Below are 9,178 nucleotides of genomic sequence, written 5' to 3'. Positions count from 1 at the left end.
GAGAGTGAAACTTGTCAAAGTAGAGGATATTCTTGCTGGAACCTGGGAGGAGCTTGTACAACATCAAGGCACCAAGGTTGTAAAGTTCTTCTTTGTTTAAAGTTAATACAATCAGATTCATTTTTCTCAATAAATTGTCTTCTATGGTTTATTTCATGAATTCCTTGATCATCATGATAAATATGGTTTATTATATTGGCTATGCAAGTGTTATTTGATGTGTGCATGTTTATGTTTGCAAGTTCTTTAAAAGGGAGCTCATTTGGACAAACGAAGCGTGGCTTCCACAAACTAGCACTGGACTTGAGGTAGGGTTTGAAGCATCTCTTGGCTTTTATTTATAAATCACATATTTAGAGAAAGATAGAATTTGTTTGGTTTGCTTGTCGCTAGATATCCATAGATACTAGGGAGATTGGTCTTGTCCGCAAGAACGATTTATCCGCCTGACAGGGTTGAAGTGCCCAAATATGTCTATAACACTCATGGCTCAGGCAGAGCCTAGTGACGATACATCGTTGCAGCACCTTTTCCAACGTGTCTAGAGCTGGGTCAAAATCATCTCCGTATGGTGTAAAATCATCCATGTATACTTCGAGCCCTTAACTTATTAAATCTAAAAAGATGCTGAGGGTAGCCCTTTGAAATGTGGCAAGGGCATTGCATAGGCCAAAGGGTAAAACTTTGTAGGCAAACGTTCCCCAAGGATAGGTAAAAGTAGTTTTGTCTTGGTCTTCAGGGGCAATCTGAATCTGATTGTATCCACTGAAGCCATCCAAGAAAGAAAATAATTTCTTTCCTGCTAATGTATCTAATACCTGGTCAATGAATGGAACGGGAAAGTGGTATTTTTGGGTTTCTTTATTTAATTCTCTGTAATCTACACAAATCCTCCACTTTCCATTCTTTTTCGGCACCACTACAAGTGGAGAGACCCATTTGCTATCGAAGATAGGATAAATAAAGTTTACATCTAAAAGTTTTTGTAATTCAGCTTTCACAATGTCTTAGAGATGAGGGTTAAGTCTTCTTTGGGGTTGGCGAACAGGTCTTACATCCTTTTCTGTGTAAATGTGGTGTGTACATAACTAGGGATCGATTCCCTTCATGTCCGGATAATCCCATGCAAATGCTTCCTTGTATTTTTTCAGTATTTGGATCAGCTTCTCTTCTTGTTCAGGATTCAAGTTACTATTGATGTTTAAAGTTTTTCCTCCCTCAACCTCTACAGTTTTGCTATTTGAAACGGAGGTAGTAGGTATTGTTTGATCATGAGTGTCTTTGAGAGGATCTCCTTCTAATTCATTATCAAATGCTGCCTTTATCATGTGACATTATACGTGGGATCTGGATTCAGCTTGGTTAATAAAGTTGTTAATAACATCATCCTCTATTTGATCTTTGAAATTGAGGGCATTTTCTATAGTTAATGGGGATCTAATGTTTTCGGTAAAGTATGATACAGGATGTTTGTTAGCTTTTATTATCATTACACTTGGCTGGGCTGGAGGGTATAGGGCTAGATTCTTGATATTACTCCCTCTAGTTATGGTCATACTGCCTTGTCGGCAGCCAATGTAAGCATCAACGAATGTCCATCAAGTCGGTTTTTGGGGTTTATTATCAGAAAGTCGGCAGGATATTCCCAGGAATCAATATATACCATGACATCATGTAGTGTGCCTTCCGTCCTAACCACTGATCAGTCAGCTAGATCTAAAAAAGTGGAACTTGGTTCTACTGATGTAATGCCCAGTTTTTGACAAGTGGTGGTTGTTAAGATATTAATTGTAGTCCCTAAATCAACTAAGGCATTTAAAAAGGTTTGTCCATTGATTTTCACTGTCACTATTGGATTTCCTGGGTATTCATATTTGATGGGTGCTTCTCTTCTTGATAATAGGTCAGATAAGGTGCCAACTACTTGGACTATTGAGTTATTTGTTATTCTCCTCCTTGGTTTTTTTATACATAGCTCTTTGATGGTCTTTGGATATATTGGGATATCTTGGATAGCTTGGAGGAGTGGGATTTTTATGTACGAATTCTTAAGTTCTCCCAGAATATCAAAGTCGGGATGTTCTATAGGGTGTGGTATAATTAATCGTTCTGGGAATGGGGGAGAAGATGTGATTGCTTGATGATGAGTCGGTTTTCTAACCACATCTTCTTCTTGTAATGGTTTTTCTGCAGGTAACTGATTTTCAACTTGAACATTTTTATCTCCCTCGGTTTCTATAATGTGCCCATACCTTAATTAAATGTTGTTACACTCCCTTAGATCGGTTTCTAGCTCTGGTGTTTCAATTATTTGAACAGATTGGACCGGTCTGTTATTTGGGTTCGGGTTGGGTTGGGCTGGGAGTTGCGGTCTTAAATTGGACTGGGGATTTTGTTGTAGTGCTGGCAGTGTAGGTTGAGGGAGAGGAATGGTTCCTACTGGCTGATTCATTGGTATTTGCCAGTTTGTCTGCCAGGCTTGACTCTGCGAAGTGGGAGGGGACCATTGTGCTGGATACGCATTGGTTTGCCATTATGGTGGAACGTAGGGAAAATTTGACCAATTAGATTGGCTTGCTTGATTCGGCCATGATGATGAAGGAAATGGTTGTTGTGACCAATTTGAGAAGGGAGGTTGATTTTTCCACATTGTATCATATTGTTGAGCATGATATTGTGGAGGCTGGAAAGAAGAAGCTGGATCGGGGAACATGCTTGATTGTCGCAGCTGCCATTGATGGCGCTGATTAAGTAGGTACACTGGTTCTAGTTCTTCTTCTGCTTCTTTGTATACCGCTTTCAAACCGGGAAGTGAGGGACAACTTTCTGTAGAGTGGTCTTTTGTACAAATGATGCAAACTTGAACCGCATCTAATGGGCACACTTTGTGGCTGTGTTTCTTTCTGCATCTGGGATAGAAGATTTCCAGATTTTGCTCTGCCTCTGCTTGTTTCTGTTTGGCTTGCATAATATCGAGCTGTGTTGTCAGAGTCCCCAAATATTCAATGTTTCAATCCATTGTTCCTTCATACCTTTAATTAATGTTGTTTTTAATACATTGTCACGTAAGGGTAATGATGCATAAGGAGATCGTTGAAGATTATACTGAAAACATTCAACATATTCTTCTAGTGTTTCATTAGGTCTAGCTACCATCTGAAATATTTCATATTTTAACTCTCTGGATCTACAATAATCCTGATATTTCTTCAGGAAAGCACTTTTGATTTGATCCCAATCATTGATAACACCCCCACCCAACCCCATAAACCATCGTAAAGCAACCCCTTTTGAGGTAGAGAGAAATAGTTTCAGCTTCTGGGTGTCGGTGGTATAGTCATATCCTCTGCACAGCACATCGAATTCAAACAAAAATGCATCTGGGTCTTCCAATGTTAGGCCATGAAATGTAGGGATACCCTGGAGAGCAATTGTCTTCATAGGTGCATTGACTGCATTATCTACAATGGGATATTGCAGTGTGGAGGTTTGGGTGTTTGGCTAGATCTAGGCCATTTGGTCAAATATATGCCAATAACCTTCCGGGATTTCTAGGAGGGTATTCTTAGGTTGGCTAGACGGAGCAGGGATGGCCTTAATAGAACTTCCTTTGTCTGGGATGATGAGAGTTGCTAATGTCTGGGGGGATTTTAGTTCTTGAGGTTCTTCAACTTCGTTCTAGATGATTTTTGCAGCACTTCCCTTATCTGGGTTGCTTAATGCCTAAATTATTCCAAGAGGAGATATTGGTTCTTCAGTTTCCCCTGTTTCTCCTCTCCCTTCGCAAAGATTACTAAGGTTCCCTTCTTGCAATGATTTTGGGCTAGAATTCTCAATTTCTTGAAAATCTTTCTCCTCAGTTTGGCTGTGCACCTCAGTAAAGGCTACAGATGGTGATCCTGTGGCCTGAAGGGAACTAGTAGGTTGTCTAGAAGCAATTTTCTAGGTCCTATTGAAGGCTGATATTCTGCTTTTTTAAGGATTTCGTCTATAAAGGTCGATCTGCCAAGGGTCACCAGCCCCTTAGCTTTATCAGGCTTGGGTAGTGGTTTAGGATTCTTTTCAGGTTTTTTCTGCTTATTCATGCACACAAATCAAATTTTTATTTCTACCCAAAACAACAACAAATCTATAGTAAAGCGGGTAGGGGAGCAGGGCTGTTACATGCTCCGTACACAGGTTCTTACCTCCCATTTTTAAAACCCAATTCTCTCCTAGCAGGTACTTACACTACTCTAGAAAGAAACAAATGGCTACACTCTTCCCTGGCAATGGCACCAAAATGTCGAGCAGCAAAAAGGGTCTTTTTCACCTCTATTTACCCTACATTAATTATCAATCCAGGTACGATTTGTTATCTCAAAGAGTGTACTCAGTCTGAGGCAGTCACTTGTCAAGAGTAATGCTAGTAGTATAGTGCTTTAAATACAAGAGTAAACGGATGCTTGGAATAAAATCTACTTACAAAAAGAAACTTAACACTCTGAGACTTAAATCATTCACTCAGAAAGCTACATCACTTCATTAGTCAAGGGTGCAGTAACAATAACTCTTTCCTTTGTAAACTGATATAATTGGAAAGCAATCAAGGAAAATATCATCAACCTGGGAACTGGACAACAATAGTTAATGTTCACTACAGTTTCAGATCATTTTGTTCACACCAAAGTAATGATAATTGAAATAACAGGAAATGGAACAACAACTAATCTACTTAAAAATATTGAACAACAAAGCTTTAACCTACAGAAATGAACGAAGCAGTAATTGTAATATATAGGAATTAAGCATCAATCTTTACCTCAGAAATGATTTGAACAACAAACGGATATAGGACAACAAACTTAAAGGAAGTTATGAAATATTGAACAACAACCTGAATCAAATGTAAATGCACAACAAACCAAATCAAATATTGCACACATCACATCTATATTGAAAGAAACAGTAATCTGAGTTTCGGCATAACAATTATTAGTCACGGTTATGAAGAAATAGAAATTGCGATCACGGTGGAACAAAAATCCCAATGAATACTAATCACACTTGGAGGTAAACCGTAGATAAATACACAATAGTACTGATTTATGAATACGCAGCACCGTTACTCTGTAAACGAACAGTAATGGTAATCTGTAAGGAACAAAAATGTTATACAATAATCTGCTAAAGGAACGACAATGCGATATAAATTCAGAATGAACAGCATAACATTCTAGTTGCAGAAGATAACCTTACTATTCAAATGGGAATGTGATATAACAGAGCCAACATATGAAATAATAAGGAACAATAGATTACTGAACAAAGAAGATAAAAGAAATCAATCCACACACGACTTGGAATCGGAAAATAATTGTACAGGAAGCAAGTGATCCACCAGGGCCGGGCCCTTAGCCTCTTTCGCCAGATTGTTATTTTTAGTTATCTCTTCGTTCTCTTGCGCTGATTTGGTATCTCCTCTTCCTTTTTGTGGCTTGTACGCTCCAATATGGATTGCCTCATTTGGATGCGGTTCCCTGTCAAAGGGACAACGATTGATTTTGTCTTGTATTTTCCTTTGGAGTGGCGATCTTCCATTTTCCTCTTTTTCTGCATAGGAAAAGGTAATTATTAGACATTTTACGTTGCTCACAAATCTTCTAAACTTTATCATAATCTTTCATCATATGCTCATTTCATAATGCAAAGAAGTTATGAATTTAAGGAAAAGATGACAAAATAAGTGGTGATTACATACCTTCCCTAGTGCTCAACACAATAAGTGGTGATTACATACCTTCTCTCTTGCAAAGGTTCGACCAGTTTGTGCCCTAACTCCTTATATCCCAACCTCATTGGGGACATGCAAAGAAAAATTGATAAAGAGCAGAATGATCTAATACCACTGATTTGAACTTAAATGAGAATGCAACAAACCATAGATATAACCATAAATTTAGATACACAACAAAAATAACACTTCATTTCATTAATATCAAATATTGAAATATGCTTACAAACAAAATGGAAATAAACTAGCTCAGGCGATTGTAGCTTATCTCTTAGAAGAGATGTGCTAGCTACATGCCTCTGAATTGTGTTATAATGAGGCTCGAAGGCCTATTTGTTATTGAAAAACAATGAAAAACCCTAAACATCGAAAAAATTAACCCTAGGAGATGAAGCGCCAAAACTATGGGCCCTGTTTGGGTAAATTGGTACATCAATTTCACGGGTTGTAACTTTGGCGCACGATCTCCTTTTGATGCACACAATACCTCGTTAGAAATATCTAACTGAGGACTACAACTTTCGAATGTAATCATGAGTTGACTCATGTTTTCATGGTTTTCCCAAAAAATGTCGTTTAGGGACTCAAAAGGGCTACGGAAGTTTAGGACCCGAAAAACTACCAAAATAGCAAATTATGCAACAATTAAGGAAACTGAAAAATTGAAAGAGACAATGTTGGGTCCCAAGTGGAATAGGAGGGTTGCCACTAATATCCACCTGGATCAAAGTCAAGAAGGATTACTCAGAGATTACATGACGGTTACGATCGTGTACAAGAACGTATTACTTCAATTAGGGCAAATATTTCTCATAAGTGATTTTCTAGCTATGTTGCACTAAATTCTTCGATTAGCCCTCTATTTTTACAGAAGATGGGTTGAGTGATGCCATGGTGGAGGAGAGTGATACTTGTGAGACAAGCTTTGGAGGGATTGGTTATTGATTCCAATACTACAATAGAGTTGGATTTGCAGCCTATAAGTGAAGTTGACGCAGTGGATTTGCATTCCAACAATTTGGAGAAAGTGGTGAGCATTGGTGAAGTTTGACGAGGATAAGTGGTCTTCAAGATCACATGTATATCCTTTAGTGGTTGGAGGAAATGAAAGGTTTTTGTTCTTGAATTTGATCCAAATATAAAATAATATCTCAAATCTAATTTTGAGTGAAGAGAGGAAAGGGAAGGGTATCATTCTTACCCTCTACTTCAGCTTGCTAGAAGTTTAGATGGCTTGCTTAGTGATTACAAGATGGATACAAGCATGTTCATGTGCCAAAAAATTTAGTAACTTAAGTATTTTTCATAAGCTACTTGATAGACATGTTGCACTAACTTATTCAATCGATGAGAGTTCCAGAGATTCCATTTCTTGCAAAGAGGGAGTGCTATCTTTTCGTTGCTTTGAAATTATTTTCACCTAGCTAGGGGAGTACTTGGTGTGATGATGAAGGCTTGCGATCCCCTATCCCTTTTGTTTTATTTTTTTTGAATTACTTGGTGTGATGATTAAGACATGCTTCTCGAGGTCATTGTTAGCACACATGTGATGGTTTTGAAAGATTTTACAAGGGTGCACTTGTTTAGGATGATGGTTGCTTATAACATGTATTAAGGACCATGGAGGATGGTTTTATACTCTTGGAATTTGTGGACAAGTCATTAGAGGTATTGGAGACACCATGCACATATGTCGAGGAAAAATTCTTGAGTTTAAAAGCCAATGATTGGAGGGTGGACAACGGACACTTCATTTGGGGCTTTGATAGTTGAATCAGAATACTTAGTTCCATATTTTTGTGTCAACATCCCTCACATTAGGCCATATAAAAAAAGGGAAATTTCTTTATTAATCACAACTACCTAGTATCTTATATATCGATATTTGGTGTGATTATAGCTACTTGGGAATCTTGTAAGATCATGTATTACTTTTGTAACAAATATTCGATGATAATTCGATACTAGTATTAGGGTGCTTTCACTTGTTAGATGCAAGTATGTGGCTCTTATTAATGATTTGTGTGATGCAAGTGGAAGATCATGGGATTTGAAAATTCGTGTGATGTTGGGAGCTTCAAAGGTTGGCTTGTAGAGTTTGGTGTAATGCCTTTCTTGGCCTTTGTATTATTGAACAAAGTTCGTAGTCATTGTGGAAAACATATCTAGGTTTGGGAGGCATCAAAGACTCTTTTATTAGGATGATTTGTGAAAGGAATTGTTGCACCAACTCAAGATGAACTGGGATGTTTTGCTTTTCATTACTAGGATAATATGAAGTGTACAATTGTTATGCTAAATTTTTCATCATAAATAAGATATTTATCTTGGATCGATCAATGTTCATTGCTATTTTACAACATGATTTATTAAGATAGTGGGACTGAATTCTATGTTGTCATAACATGCTTAATGAAACTTTAAAATCTATAATATTATATTTTCATTGTAGCTGAAGTAATATTCATATATGTGTAATAAGATGGATATTTCCCTAAAAGACTGTAAAATGATGTACACATGAAGTCTTTTTCATGTTTATGTCCCTGATTTTACCTAGAAGTAGTGATGCGAAGTTTTGAATTTTCTTACAAGTCCATTGAAGAAATTGAATACAACACCAAGGATACAAAATCTAAAGAGTAGATATGTGGCCTCATAGAAGTGAGGCATATATTTATAATTGGGAAGATTCAATAGATATTGACATATATACAAACCAACATGACTTTAATAAGTTTACATGGTAAGTTCCAACCTCAAAATCATTAACTAAGTGATAATACTTGGGGATCATAAAAAAAGGCACAATCATTCTGTAAGCAAGAAATATTTCATTGGGTCACCTAGTGCTATTTTTTTTTACAATGAAAAGGAACTATTCACTTATCCCTTTCTCTGCATTTGCATCTCTTTTTGTTTAGTTTATATGTGACTTTTGGAACATTCAATGATACCGGGGGGGGTTGAATTAGTATCAACAATTTTTAACTTAAAAATCTTGTAAATGCATCCAAAGTTATAAATCAAAGCACATAAATATACAAAACACAAAATCTTACGTGAAAAACATATAATTATTTTCTTTATATATATATAGTACATTCAGATCTATCAACACTAATTGAAAGGAATCACCAACTCCCTAGTTTATCAACACCAACTAAAAGGAAACACAAACTCCCTAGTTTATGAGCACCGACTGAAAGGAAGAGCCAACTCCTTGATTGATCAACATCAAAGCTTATACAAGAATCAATATTAGTCAAAGAAAGTTCACTCTTTTGGAATCTACTCCTTTGTCCTTCACATAGGTACTAGGATTCCTAAACCCAACACTTCCCTAAACAAATGATCCTTGCACTCGACCTCTAGAGATCTGCTTCCTTCATAGGGTTTGACCTA

This window comes from Pinus tabuliformis, chromosome 8 (genome assembly GCF_031772625.1).
Source record: "Pinus tabuliformis cultivar Carrire ecotype Pingquan chromosome 8, CPIR1, whole genome shotgun sequence".
Classification (NCBI taxonomy): Eukaryota; Viridiplantae; Streptophyta; class Pinopsida; order Pinales; family Pinaceae; genus Pinus; species Pinus tabuliformis.
This window is presented reverse-complemented; position numbering follows the sequence as displayed.